The sequence below is a fragment of the Amblyomma americanum genome, chromosome 1 (assembly GCF_052857255.1).
Source record: "Amblyomma americanum isolate KBUSLIRL-KWMA chromosome 1, ASM5285725v1, whole genome shotgun sequence".
Lineage (NCBI taxonomy): Eukaryota > Metazoa > Arthropoda > Arachnida > Ixodida > Ixodidae > Amblyomma > Amblyomma americanum.
This window is the reverse complement of record NC_135497.1, coordinates 265,135,728-265,150,600: the sequence shown is the minus strand read 5'-3', so window position 1 is coordinate 265,150,600 and position 14,873 is coordinate 265,135,728. Positions and strand designations below refer to the sequence as shown.

Below are 14,873 nucleotides of genomic sequence, written 5' to 3'. Positions count from 1 at the left end.
GAGCGGCTAGGTCAGCCGAGTGACGCCAAGGGCCGAACGAAGGGTGTGCTGACAAATCGAAGAGGCGCGAGCGAACCGCGAAGACCTCAGGTCCGTTGGGAGCAGAGCCGATAATTAGAGAGCAGGCTTAATTATCGTTCGCGTCGCTGAGGCGGCGCACGTTCGGCACGCACCGCGCCGACTCCTCGGTTCATCAACTGGGCTGCGCAATCGAGCTTACAACTCGGCCTGCAGTGAATAGCGGTTGCGCGTCTGGCGCGCCATTCTTGGGTAAGCTCACGTGTCCACCCAATCGTCGTACACTTTCCTGCGTCTGCTCCCTGAGGAAACGCGTCGAGATTGACTCGTTCCCAGCTCGCTAACCCTCTAGCACGGAGAAAGACTGGAAAAAGGAGTGGAAACACGGAGAAAGGAGTGGAAACTCCGCCGTCTGCGGCGACCAGATAAGGTCACAAGCCCGCGACGCCACTATCCTGCTGGCGGCGCCTGGCGGCCTGGAAAGAAACTACTGAAATATAACGTCACGGCGTGCCCGCTGAAACAAACACCCGTGTCGTCTGCTTGTCGTCTGCTTTGAGCGCGCGCCACTTGCCCGGGCGCTGAATTTTGTTTTCCTTCTGCTTCTACGAGGCGCCGCAAGGCGCCGCCACTGCATGCGCCCCGTCAGCGCATACAATTGTGACTTTATCTGGTCGCGTGCGCTCGTTCGCGCTGACGGGAGTTTCACCTCCTGTATAGTCTTGCTCCGTGCCCTCTAGAATTCATTGATCGCGAAACACGAAGAGCGAGAGGAGAAAAAATTGCGCGCCTCTTTGTTGCCACTTGCTAGCGGCGCCAGAAGCCTCGTAATGAGTGGAAAGGCCCTAATGAAGCGCTCGTGGCCTGTTTGGTGGCAAAGCCGCCTGTCCACAGCACGAACTTGAAATGTTCGCGCATTGTTTCTGGCCGAGGTAGCGAAGCTAAGTGGTACATACGTTAAACGGTAACGAACCTTTTCTCTCTCGGAGATGACTAATTAAAAAAAAAGCAAGAACTGAATTTATTTTTTGGCTTTGGCGGCCTGAAGGCGCGCTTGTTTGTTACTACGGGTGCGTTATAGCCTCAAAATTGTTTATTTCACGTAATTCATTACGCACATTACCAGCATCAAATGCGGTCCTTTGCGGTTCAGTCTTCTCGTGATAGCTTTGCATATACTCGCAACAAGCAAGTACAGCCACCTCTGCGGAGCTGCGCTTTACAACTATCTATACCGCGTATGTCGCAAATGTACTGAAGATTTCATTGTGGTTTACTGAAATATCTGAGAATCGTAACGAAGAAAAGGGCGTGATTGGTTCCTTACTGGGCCTTGATTATACAAACTATGAAATCGGTTAAAATCGATATGGCCCCCAAATACTTTCTCAGCGACCCTTGCCGTCTTGAAGAGAAGGCGGATGATATATGCACATGATGTTTTTTTCGAACTTTAGTTACCGAGAAAAAAGGTCTAGTGCGCCTCTTATTAATATATATATATATATATATATATATATATATATATATATATATATATATATATATATATATATTTAAGAGAAGTGGGCACTTCTACAAAGACACTTTTATTTATCAACGTTTCGACCGCGGTGCGGTCTTCTTCAGGACTTGACAGTCCTGAAGAAGACCGCACCGCGGTCGAAACGTTGATAAATAAAAGTGTCTTTGTAGAAGTGCCCACTTCTCTTAAATCTTTATTCTGCGGAGCCAACGCAACCTACGTTCGTAACATATATATATATATATATATATATATATATATATATATATATATATATATATATATATATATATGAAGGAAGCCAACAGTCACCGAAACCAAGGTGCATTGCGGAATGTTATCTTTTTTTTATAGTGCGGATTCGTGGGAGAAAAATACTTCAAATATATATATATATATATATATATATATATATATATATATATATATATATATATATATATATATATATATATATATATATATATATTAATAAGAGGCGCACTAGACCTTTTTTTTCGCCTCTCACTCAAAGCCCTGTACTGGGCTCCGAGCATGAGAAGAGCAAGATGTCAGAACGAAGCCCCACATGCAGTCATTTTCTGCGCCTATAAAAATGAAAAAAATTTAACAAAAAATGATGCGTGAAAAAAAGGAAGAAAACAATGGTATACCCTTAGCTCTGCTGAGCGTCTATTCACCTGTAGACAATGACGATGCCGCTACAACTGCTAAAATAAGCAAGGCATTGCATTTATTAAGTTCTCATTTTTCATGTCCCCATTCAGGTCATACACCTCACAATTCGATTATTGAATTTTCACACTTACTAACATGATAAGCGAGCGAAACAAATCGGCTTGATGCCCGGAGGTGAAAAAGCGAAGGAAATGCACGATGCTGCGTTTGCATTTTATTAATTGTTTTTTTTACATGAAAATTTAGTTTACTCGATCCCTCGGGGGTAACCATCACTTTCTGCCCCCGGTAATTATTGCAGACGCGGCGTCTACCCATCAGAACGATCGCAGCGCCTGGCAACATGTATAGCTCTGGTATATTAATTAGATGATCCATTAGGCAGACAGGACATCCCCTCTACCTGACGCAACTTCCCGTGCCATGAGCAACGCAACCTGCTTTCGCATGGGCGGCCGCATGACCTTTCCGCCGCATAGGCACGGATCTCGCTTCCGTATAGATTCACCGAAATAACTAATACAACGTAAATGGCTTGCACATCGCTGCGCTCCACTAACTCGAAACAGTTCATCTCCGAGGTTAACGTGCCTAAATCAACTTGTTGATATTAACCAGCGTGTCAGACATCTTATATTAGAAATTTTTAACATACCAGAGACGTCCTACCGGAGACGTATACCGGTTTACCGGACGCCGGCTGCGCACGCGCACTGGCTCCTCCTCACCCCAACAATGCCACTGCGCATGCGCGAGAGGGGTCCGGTAAACCGGCATACGTCTCCGGTAGTACGTCTCCGGTATGCTAAAAACGTCCGTTAACTCTACGCATGTGACAGCGACAGTAACAAAGCGTTCCTGATCAAAAAAAAAACGATAAGTACAGAAAACATGCTTCAAGAGTACAAAAGGTTCGAAGGTACATTTAAACGCATCGCCACACGTGTGGTGGCTGTTCAAGGGATACGGACGTCCGTTTACTTTGGCAGTGGCATACCACTTAGCAAACCACGAGGTATAGGTGACGAAAAAAAAAAGCTGATAGATATCGAAGGCACCTGATTTCCTTCTGTGCCTGTTTCGATCAACGATATAGGCCGATGGAAACGGTTGGACAGCGCAAATTCGCGAACCAACTTGCGTTGCTGCGCGAACCTCGTTTCTGGGAGCAGAGGAGGCGCGAAGACAGTCACCCTTTACAACTGAACACGGTACTCTGTTCGCCGTGCGTTGCTCGCCGTAGATCGGAACAGTCATCATCCGCATACGCTTTCACCGCTGACAATAGGCGCGCATGCTTCGTGTGTAAAGGAGACCGGTCGTTTCGTAACCCTCTTGTGTAACCGCACACAGGATTTCCGCTTGCTGGCAGTTAGGAAAAATGGTTACTTTATGCGGTTGCAGCGGACATCGCCACTCTTGCCTTCACTGTAAGTGACGTCAAGAGTAGAACCGTTGCGCTGTGCACTGCAGCCGCAGCATGACGAGGAACTGAATATCCACTGCCAGCCCTTCGCACCGTTTGTATGCAAGGCTGAAGCCTTCCTGGTGTCTAGTATCTTTCAAAACAACATTCACTGTTTCCGTGCATTTCACCAGCGGTAAAGTTAGAGGCATCTTGGTTACCACTGAACCGACTGCAAGCTTAAGCACTTTGGTAATTAAAGAACTTTTGTAGCGATAGCTACATTACGGTAGCATTTCGCGCCTTCAGCGTGGCGGCGCCGCCACGCTGTCACGTGGTGCGGAGCAGCTGCTGGCGGCGCGGCGCCGTGGCTGATCACGTGGTTCGTCAATTGGCTGGTCACGTGACCAAGTTCCACTCAGCCAGCTGTAGCTATCGTGTCACTCCAGGTTTAACCAGTGCTAAACCAGCGCCAATTTTTTGTCTCCAAATGATCCAGCTTCGGCTCGCGTGCTCTCCTTTTCTTGGCTTTTTACTTTTTAATTGTCTTAGAACACAGCTTTCGCAGTCACAGTGCGGATAAAAAATAGCCGTAAAAACGACTATAGGCATACTCACTAGCCTATATGCCTGCCAGGGCGCAACAACGACGCAGATATGAACAGTCTTTTTAACAGAAAACCCTACCCAAGTCTCTCAGCAGCTATTTATGAGGTTATGCATGTCGTCACTGCGGCTACAAAAATCGGCAACAGCTTCTGAAGTCGCCAGAGTGCAACCGGTGCTGAACTTATACTCACATCACCGTTTTATAATCGCACCGACTCTTCAGGTGCGCGCATAATTACGCATGTAACTGCGCATAATGCAGTCACGAACAGCATTGAACTCTCGGGGGAGCAAGAGTCAAGCCGTATTTCCAACTCTGTTGTTTATGCGCCCCTCGCGAATTCTTTCATTCAGCAAATGTCGTAAGGCGATCTCGTACTGATAGGAGCGGCAAGCAATAATACAATGCAACTGCACACCGTAAGCCCCATATATACGACTTTTTTTATTTCATTTCATATCTTTATATCGTTCGCAACGTTATCTTAATTATTCTGGAAATGAAAGAGGCCCGCCGAAGAGCTACCAACCGCTATTCCATGTTACCAAAGGGGAGGAAATTATCTTGGGGAAACAGTTGTCTTAGACGCCACCTCGACTAACTTATTCGCTCAAATTGTAGAATCGGAAGCTTGGCCTAGTGATAACACTATATTTAGATTAATTGCTACTTTACCCGCCATTGACCTAACTCAAGGTTGAGCCTCATGCCCTCGTATTTTTGAAAACAGCAAAATGTCCAATCAACGGAAATACGACTATATTGCCCACAGACCACAGCCGTAGGACTGACTGGCGAGAGCACTGCACTGTTTTCTGTCCGGGTTAAATTGCCCTAGACTTCAAACATCAAGAACTGATATGAAGGCTCTTACAGCATAGAAAAAAAGGTGCATGGCTTGTTGGGCAAGTTGGTGCATACTTTACAGAAAAAAAAAACTTGGAGCACGTTTACGAAAGAAGACACACTGTCTACGCTCGTCCAGCACCATTTGTATATTTTCTCTAGTTAATGTGTTCCTTTCAAGCAGTTTGTTTTTCTGCGAAGAAAAAAGGTAACAGAATAAACTCAGTGTGTAGGTCATGTCAAATTTAAATCCATTCGTCAAGTGCAGTAAAAACTGACACGAGCAGTAAATTAACAAGGCGCGAGCCGCAAGCATGCAGTGATGACGAATCTGTCGAGATTCACCGCCACGTAACTTACCTCTGCGAAGCATATAATACACGCTACACGCATTTTCTTCTCGCTTGTAGCCTTCATTAAAAACGGACATTGGTCTGCCTCGTCGCCGAAAGTGTCAGCATCAAGTGCGTTTCCGGATCGAGGGATCACATTCTAGGACGGGTCATAGACGCTGTTAGCCGTACTCTTCGAACTGGTCTGGGCCAGGCCATATACTTATTCAGGGTGGCCGTTCCCTAGCCTTTCTTCGGCTTTGGCGACATGTTGGGCCGCCTTCTCTAGTCAGCATGCTTCTCTGCTCTGACGTCTGTCACGCGTAGTGTTTAAGATTCTGAAGACGTGTAACCGCACGGTGCACCACCACTGGTGACGGAGGAAAAACGACAAAGCGGCCCGGCGCCAAGTGACAGCTCTCAGCTACGGCACAGCGCGCGCTAAACGGCCATGACGTTTTGTCTCCATTGTGGTCGATGTTAGGGCGCGAGCTCGGACCTGGCCAACGGCCAGTGTTGGCGCCGACGACGCTGCTAAGAACGCCTGCTGGCTTTCGATACATTTTGCATCATCTAGCGGTTGCTCCATTACTCCCGCCGAAAGCGTGGACGCGTAGGATGACCGTGCTCGACGTGAATGGCGATCCATGACGATAATTATTTGTCCCCTTCTTTTGTGCAATCGTGGTAAGCGCCACCACCTGCAATTTCATGTATTCACTACCATATGGCTCTCGAAGCACTGCCAAGTGTTCTCACTGCGGCGAACTACACGCTAGGGACTTCAATAACACTTCTGTTGAGCCTAGTTGGTGCATGGTGACACAGATGAACGATGTGCGCAAACTATTCGACGAACCCCATATACGGGAGAAACACAGGGACTGGCGCAACACTAACAACTATTTTATTCTTCTCACACCAACGCATAGATATACATTTATCCACACTTGCGCAAGCTAACAAAATTCCAGTCATGCAAGATTACTGGAAATGATGCGAATTGAAGTTTTTGTGCTCGCATCATTGCCAGTAATCTTGCATGACTGGAATTTTGTTAGCTTGCGCAAGTGTGGATAAATCTATATCTATGCGTTGGTGTGAGAAGAATAAAATAGTTGTTAGTGTTGCGCCAGTCCTTGTGTTTCTCCCGTATATGTGGTTCGTCGAATAGTTTTCGAACATCGTTCATCTGTACACGCTAGGGAGTGGCATGGTCTTTGTAGCTTTATCGGTTCTCAGTGTGGCCGCCGTGCAGTTTCAAGCAAGTGCAGTTCATGCACAAAGACAGCGATTGCAAACGCTTTTTGGCTACGGCCGAGTGGTCAAAGCCGTCAGGCGATGATATTGCCTCTGCACCGGCCGGGCTAAGAACGCAGCTCGGTGCTCTCTTCGTTTTCTCGAATATGACTGCATTTGGGATGAAAACTCCCTCATTTCAGTTTCGGCATCAATTTTGCCGCGAGTTTGGGAGGAAGTCCAAATGAGGTTAGCGAGAATAGGCACTGAAAACATTTGATGCTCTCGGACGCTTGCATAGAGCCAGCGGCACACCGCGCGACTACTGCGCCACATTTCCTCTTCCAAGTGAAAGCTTGAGTTTGAGAAAAAAATTTACACTTGTATTTGTTTTTTTTTCAGTCTATATGGCATCTATAACCATGAATGGATAACGTTTCTACTCTAGGGGGCGGGTGGAATTGGGGAGGAGGGGTACAAATGATCTCTCCAGCTCCGACTTCATTCTCCGGAAACTCAGAAGACATTATGAAGCTTTTTATTGTCCATCGTACGTTAACGATGCTGGAAATGCAACTCTTATTAGCAAACCTTTCTTTAAAGAAAAACGTCACATTCTCATTGCTCACATACATGCATTATTCTTACTGGCCTTATTAATAGAAAAGTGGCAGTGGAGACACAATCATTGAAATCAATGTATCAGACGGAGCTTATCCCGCCTGTGCATTAACATTACCACCACCACCACCTTACAGACGCAGCAGAACTAAGCATTTCTATTATCGAGACTTTAGTGATCCGCAAGGCAATCATGTGTTGGTGCTTCCCTGCTCTGTTAAAAGAAGGAGACACCACTAATGCCTAACACATTAACGGGGAAACAGCGTGCATTGAATAAAGCAACGCAGTCGGGACAGCAACTCTGAGGATTTATGACGAACTTCTGAGGTTGACAACATTGAAGGGTCAAAATCAAAGTTCAATACAAGAGAAGAATGGGTGTGACAGGCCAGGGGTTCCAAAATATCACCACTATCAGAACACAATGCGCTTTCGATTTGCCTACGTCTCAACTTAGGCAGCGACTAGAGTGATTGAAGCCGGCACACTCGAACTCTGTAGTGCACTCTGGGCATGCAATGCCGTCAAGGTATCATCATCAACATCATAATCATAATTTATTTTACCCTTAAAATCCTCTATTGAGGCATTACATAAATGGGGGCGGGAGGGGGGGGGGGGTGCAGACTAAAATTGTTGCTGACAACAAAAGCGCTTTTTAAGCTTGTCAGCCTGCTTAGTTCATGGTCTCGTTAAACCAGCTAAACATTAGCGACTTCTATAAAACTAGTGAAGAAAGCAGCAGCTCGACATATCAATTGCGTCATATAAACAAATTATTTACAAGTAGGCTAGTTTTCCTAGCAGTTGTTTCTTGCTCACTTAATAGGCATCTCAGCCAAATTTCTTTTTGCACTCAGCGCACGCCCTAAACACGTAAAAGCTCCAATAGTTTTGGGCTACCAGTTAGAGAAAAGGCTACGGTGCCCTATATGACGGCCCCAAGAGTCTTAGCACAAACACTGCAGGCGAAGACTTGTATATAACGAACACACACTTTTTTTTCTTGAGCGTGTATTATCAATTAAGTAGCCCGTGTACGCAGAGCCGGCGCCAGCTGGCTGGTAATGGTCAGTCGATAAAGCTGCCCGAGCGGGCGTTCAATATCGGTCGGGCCAAATTCGTAGAAATCTTTGAATGTCCTTGCTGCACAAGGGAATCTGCGATAAGGAGCAGGCCAAATTCATCGCGCGTTATCGATTACAGCACTTATTGTAACGGAGTCGATAATTCTAATCGTCGGAAATGATCCAAATGCCGTGCTGTATAGCGCCTGCCCAACCAAAAGCGTGCCATATGCGTAGATTTGAAACTTGGTGGTTTTACGGGGTTTGACGTTCCAAAAGAGACTTGGCTATGAGGGACGCCGTAGTGAAGGGCTGCGGAAATTTCGACCACCTGGGGTTCTTTAGCGTGCACTGACATGGGACAGCACACGGGCCTCCAGCATTTCGCCTCCATCGAAATTCGACCGCCGCGGCCGGGATCGAACCCGCGTCTTTCGGGCCAGCAGCCGAGAACCATAATCCCCGTGAGCCACCGCGGCAACCTACTTTGAAACTTAAGCAGGTATTATTGTAGTGACTCCGACAAATATACTTGCGGCTGTAATGTCCCGAACACCTAAAACTTTTTTAAGCTTATATATAGGCTACTAGTTGTTATTTGCCGAGTAGCTCATAAGCCCTAACAGCTGCGCACGTAGACGTGAGCAAGGCGGTCCCGTTGCGCCATCTGCTGCTCAACCTCGAAGTTTCTATCTCGCGCAGAACATTCAACAGCAGCATGGAAACAGCGGTAACAGCAGGCATCCGGCTAATACGTGTCTGCGGAGGGCGCCAATGCAGGGGAGTGCATTCATGCCTTCAACGCTTTTATTTGCCGCGGCATGCGCTTCCTTTCGTTTCGTCCCTCTTATAAACGACGGTCACTTAGTCGGCGATGACTATCGTTTTTCTTGCTCCGAACTACGAAGCAGAAGAGCCTGTCGAGCCAGAATAGCGCACACAGTTCGAACTGGTCACTGCATCAACGCGTCGCCAGCGGGCGTCGAATTTTCACTAAACCTCCTGCGCACATGGCGCTGCGTTACGGTTAGATGCAGAGAGAAGCACCAGACTTGCTCGCTTCAAACAGAAACACAAGCTGTGCGCAGGTAGTTCAGTGAAAACGCTACGCCAGAGAGCGACTTGTTGAAATGTCAGTGCTTTAAAGGACGACTTTTTCTTCGTTTTAAGAACTGATATGACATCTTCTGCTCCACGGCTATGAGTTCGCCATGAACCTAACCAACAGATTGTGGTAATTAAAAAAAGAACATCAGTAATTTTTTTAGTTACACAGCTACTCAATTATAGCGGTTTTAAAAAATGCTGACGCCCGCCTCGGCTGACAGTTTCTTCCCTAAAAGATTTTCTTTTTCGGGCCAAACTATCTTGGGAATTTTTGAAACAATTGGCTGAAACACCCAGTATAAATTAAAAGCGCACATCTCATTCTAATGACCCGTGTACGCAAAAATGCAAATTAAACAGAAATCAATCTCAATTGAGCATGACTTCCATATTTTACCGATGAATTGAAAGTGCGCGTAAAAACCACATCTCGAAAGAAATTTTCCAAGGAACAAAATCAGATCAAGAGACGAATTGAGTATCCGTCTGTGTACAGTGACCAAGGCATGACTGCAGCATCATCAACAAATGCAGCTGCTCCGCCTTTCTGCGGTGTGCCGTTATTCTTTAGAGACTCGAGAAGCCACGGCGGCTGCCGTCTGGCGAGTGGGTGTCTCAAAGCGGAAGCTTGCCAATGCCGTCTCGCGAAAGCCGCTCTGCCTCGTCCAAACCGTCCGCAATCAAAGGATTTGGCAAAGCGGGAGCCGCTGGTGGTATTCAGTCCCTCAAATGTCGTCCCTCTGCAACCTCAACTGTGGTGAGCCGCTTTTCCGGCCGAGATTTTATGCGGAGACGGCGAAAGCTGTAAGCAGTCGGGCTATGATAGCGCTCCACTGTACGCGACTGGGTTTCGAAGACCCCTCCGTTACTGCAGTGAATTTTCAAGGTTCTGTAAGCTGTCAAAGTCTGCGCACGTTCTCCGGAGGGCGCCGCTTATTAAGTGAGTAGCTTATTCCGCTAGCGCCAGAGTAGAGCGTCTTTGCATGTGTATAGCCTGTGCCGCTTGCGCAGCTACAGATCTCTCTCCCCTCAGGTTCTACTCCTTCGTTTTCTTTCCTCCTTTGTTGTTCTCTTCTCCGTACCGCTGGCGCTAGCGCGTAATAGCGATGCGCACGCATACGTACGTACGAATGGCAACGCACAATTTTTTTAATAGGCAAAACGAAATATCGCAAAGCACTGAGAGGCAGTGAAATGCGTTCAGAAAGCACTAACTTCTTTAATGTGTAAGCATTAAGAAGCCCATTTCTGCAAAAGGTGTCCGGTGTTAGCGTGTGATACCTCGGCTGGAAGGAGGCGAAATTGAGAGAGGAAGAGAGAGAGAGAGAAATCTCTCTCTCGTTCAGAGGAGAAGAAGGAGAGAGGGAGAGGGAAGAGAGGGTGGGAGGAGACGGGTGGCGAGAGGGGCACCACCGCGGCCGCGAATCAGAACCCAGGTATGGAGAGAGTGGAGAGGAGGTACGCTGTGTCGCACTGATCGTTGGATTGGACCGGGAGAGTGGAGCGACGAGTATGGCGTGTCACTGGATCACGCCACCTGCTGACGCGATCTGAACCCGCCAGAGCCAGCGACTGCTACTCACGGGGAGAACACTAATGCTAACGCATACTCTGCCGCATCGCGTCTAGTGATTTTTTTTGTATATTCATTCTCCTCAACACGTCGTCGCGTTCCCTAGCCCACTCCTTCGAGAAGCCAGAGAAATAAGGGCGAGAGTGTGCGGCGCACTCAAGAGTATAGGACGATGCAAATTCCATGACCAGAACTTGACAAAAGTCAGCTGAGCTTGTACGAGGGCTGGAGAAAAAGGAGGACACGAGGCTATACCTTTACATCACATAACGAACAGATGGTGGATGAATTGAACGACGTGCTAGTTTAGAAGCCCGCTTCCTCTGTGTCAAAATTTCGAGAGAGTGGACACTCCTCGTGCGTTCTTATGTCTAGGCTTACACGCATAACGTCCAAATGTGCTTAAAAGTTCGTGCGGGTTCGTACTTGCGTAACTTCCATGCTGTTACCCGGAATAGAATTTTCGTCGAATCCTTGATTACACATAAATACATACACCTGGTCAGGCATAGAAGTAAAACAAGATTCACTGTCACTGGTCAAGTAAACAATGATGAAAGAGGTTTCAGGACCCGTACAGGTTCCTTTATCACAATGAGGCGGACAATACGAGCAGGCGGAATTTTAAGGGCGAAGTTTGTGACGAAATTACTAAATTAGTATTATGCTTCCTGCCGCGCGCTATGTGTGTTATGCACCATCGGGTGCAAGCGATGTACACCACTCGCTGTTGCATGGCTCGCTGCTGGTGCGGCGCCTTACGGCGTCTGTGTGGACAGTAGGCGCTGCTGGCAAGTGGCGCGGTAATCAAGTCTAGACGAAGCGCTATTGTTATACACCGCTTTTACTCTTGACAGTATGTACTCTGCGCACTATCGCGATCAGATGTCTACGGGACGCGTTTCCTCGGCAAAATGTATTGTAGCTCTGCCTCGTGGCCCTGTCCCGAGGTATTGCTACCAGCGGATGAAGCATGCACGTCTCATTACACCTTGACACATTCCAATTGACTGTATTCCGTGAAAATAATTTTTTTCCCGCGCACTAGCGTCCGTAAAGTTTTTCGGCCGGTGGTACGTAAGTCGTCTTTGCCAAAAGTAACCCCCGCCGCGGTGGCTCAGTGGTTAGGGCGCTCGGCTACTGATCCGGAGTTCCCGGGTTCGAACCCGACCGCGGCGGCTGCGTTTTTATGGAGGCGAAACGCTAAGGCGCCCGTGTGCTGTGCGATGTCAGGGCACGTTAAAGATCCCCAGGTGGTCGAAATTATTCCGGAGCCCTCCACTACGGCACCTCTTCTTCCTTTCTTCTTTCACTCCCTCCTTTATCCCTTCCCTTACGGCGCGGTTCAGGTGTCCAACGATATATGAGACAGATACTGCGCCATTTCCTTTCCCCACAGATACTGCGCCATTTCCTTTCCCCAAAAACCAATTATTATTATTGAAAGTAACCAGACAGCGGGGTTAGTTTCTTAGCCGCGTAATGGAGCACACAGGCCACCCCCCACCCCCCCTTCGAGCACTAAATCTGTGTAAGGTAAGGAGAACCGTTGCCCTGACTGTACGAGATCTTTTGGTGTTTAGGGAGGCCGTAAGGGCTTCATTGTACGGCTGAGAAGCGAACCCCGTTGCCTGATTACTTTTGGAAAAGGCGGTACGTATGTACAGGTGCGGCCAAAATATTACAAAGTACGCTTAGGCGTTTAAAATTTTGTCACTCGTTCCGTAGAAAGGACAGGATGGTTTCTAAGGTTTATAAGCGAGCGCACCAGCACCATGTACTAACATACGTATAAAGTACTTCCTAATTTTCGCCAATTTTTCTTAATATTCGCAGTATTGTGGCCGGGACTGTAACAGTGTATGTATGGCACATAGCGTCTTTGCTAAAGGTAACCAGGCAACAGGGTTGCTTCTCGTCCGTGTAGTGAACGCCTATACGTCAACCATAAAGGCAAAAATGTTTCGAAAAGTGGGGCAATGGGTAACCTTTGCTTAACACTGATATAAAGGTTAAAAGGTGCCATAAGTGGCTCATTATACATGTCTAAAAAACAATCCCTGTTGTCTAGTTAATTTTGGCAAAGACAGTACGCATGTATGTACCGGCTACGGTTTATGGTTTAAGGGGGTTTAACGTCCCAAAGCGACTAAGGCTACGAGGGACGCCGTATATAGTGAAGGGCTCCGGAAATTTCGACCACCTGGGGTTCTTTAACGTGCACTGACATCACACAGTACACAATTTCGCCTCCATCGAAATTCGACCGCCGCGACCGGGACCGAACCCGCGTCTTTCGGGTCAGCAGACGAGTGCCATTACCACTGAGCCACCGCGGCGGCCACGTACAGGCTACGTCAAGAATATACGGCCGAAGTGATTTGCTCTTGAGACGGGCACTGTGCCTCGTTTCGCATCGACAGGAGTAAAAAAAAAAAACTCTCAAAGTTGATAGGAGCCCTCGTCATCGCCCCCCTGCAGCCGAGAACGTCCAGGGGTGCTGAGAGCCTTACTACACGGCCTAATAGCAAATCCCTTGGTCCGTGTATTTTTGGCGCAGACCGCACGTATGTAGCGCACATGGCTCACGTGTTACGCAACGACGACAGCGCATGAACAGACGCTCCATAACGCGTATATCTGCAACAGCGTTCCGGTCTGCCTGTGCTTGTCTCCAGTGGTGGCCTGGCGAAACGCACCAAAACACCGCAGACAGGCGTACCGTTCTCTTTTTTCCGCCGAACCGAGACGGAACTCGATCAACCATCCCTGCAGCCGAGGCGAAAGTAAGACGCATCGGCCTCTCACTCAAAGCACCCACACGCGAGATGCGCTTCTTCACGACCGGAAAATAGCGTTTCTTCAGGAAGCACAATTCGCGCCGATACCTCAGCGTGCTTTCGCATGCCAGTAAGGAGAAGTGATCAATCATGTTTCCTCTGCAGCGCGTACGTGAGCTGTCGACAACTAGCGCGCAGGGAGAACGCACTTGACACAAGATCCCCACACGCGAGAGAAAAGCAAGCCTATGGCTCGAAGACGCGGTGTGAAGCCGCTCAACAGGAGCATTAAAATCTCATTCCGAAAAATCCTGTCCTATTTTCTTCGGTTTTTGACATGTTTAAGAATCTTTAAATCTTGAAACACGCCACGCGCCTGCGCTTAATCGATGCTTTATTTTTAATGCTTTTCATTGCTATTTTATTCACTTGTTCATTTGTGTTACTGTGTTACGGTGTATTTTGCAAGTGTGAAGTAACATCTGGAAACGCCACGTCTTGGCGGTTCTTACGTGTCCATTTTTTTTATTCGAAGTTGCTTAACCCACCTTGCCCCGAATGGTCGACGTATTGAAAGGATAATCAGAGAAAATTATGCCAGCTTTTCTGAATTTGGATAGTTTCAATTGACGGTCGATCCCCTATAGCTTCAGCTAGAGCATGGGTCGTCAACGTTGGGCGATGCAATATATCACTATTCCTAGGATGCAAGCTTGCGTTTGCTAGTATACGTTAGCTGGGCTACATGATATAATCCCACATGGTTCAAACCCGAAAACTGCATAACTCCAGAACTTAGGCAATTTCTTGTCCTTTAGAAGGTAGTAGTTTAAGCAGCCATAATTTCGTGCTGTCTTATATAAGGCGCGGTCTGCAACGTTGCATGCTGAGTGTACGTATGTTCGAGGATTATCAGCTTTCAAACAAGAGAAATGATAGGCAACATTCAGGTACGCTCCAGAAGTAAGCTACGCAGCTTTCTCATATCTTCGTAGTTGAAAAAAAAGCCATCCCAATTACGGGCTCGCAACACTGTACTGTCACCATTTTGGGACTGTAGCTCTAACAA

The 14,873-nt window shown here is 47.5% G+C and overlaps 1 protein-coding gene across 1 annotated transcript in view; it reads right to left on the bottom strand.

The window, feature by feature from the left end:
• The window catches only part of LOC144115029 (netrin receptor unc-40-like), a 49,465-nt gene that overhangs the window by 13,275 nt on the left and 21,317 nt on the right, over positions 1–14,873 (bottom strand). The window lies entirely within an intron of this gene.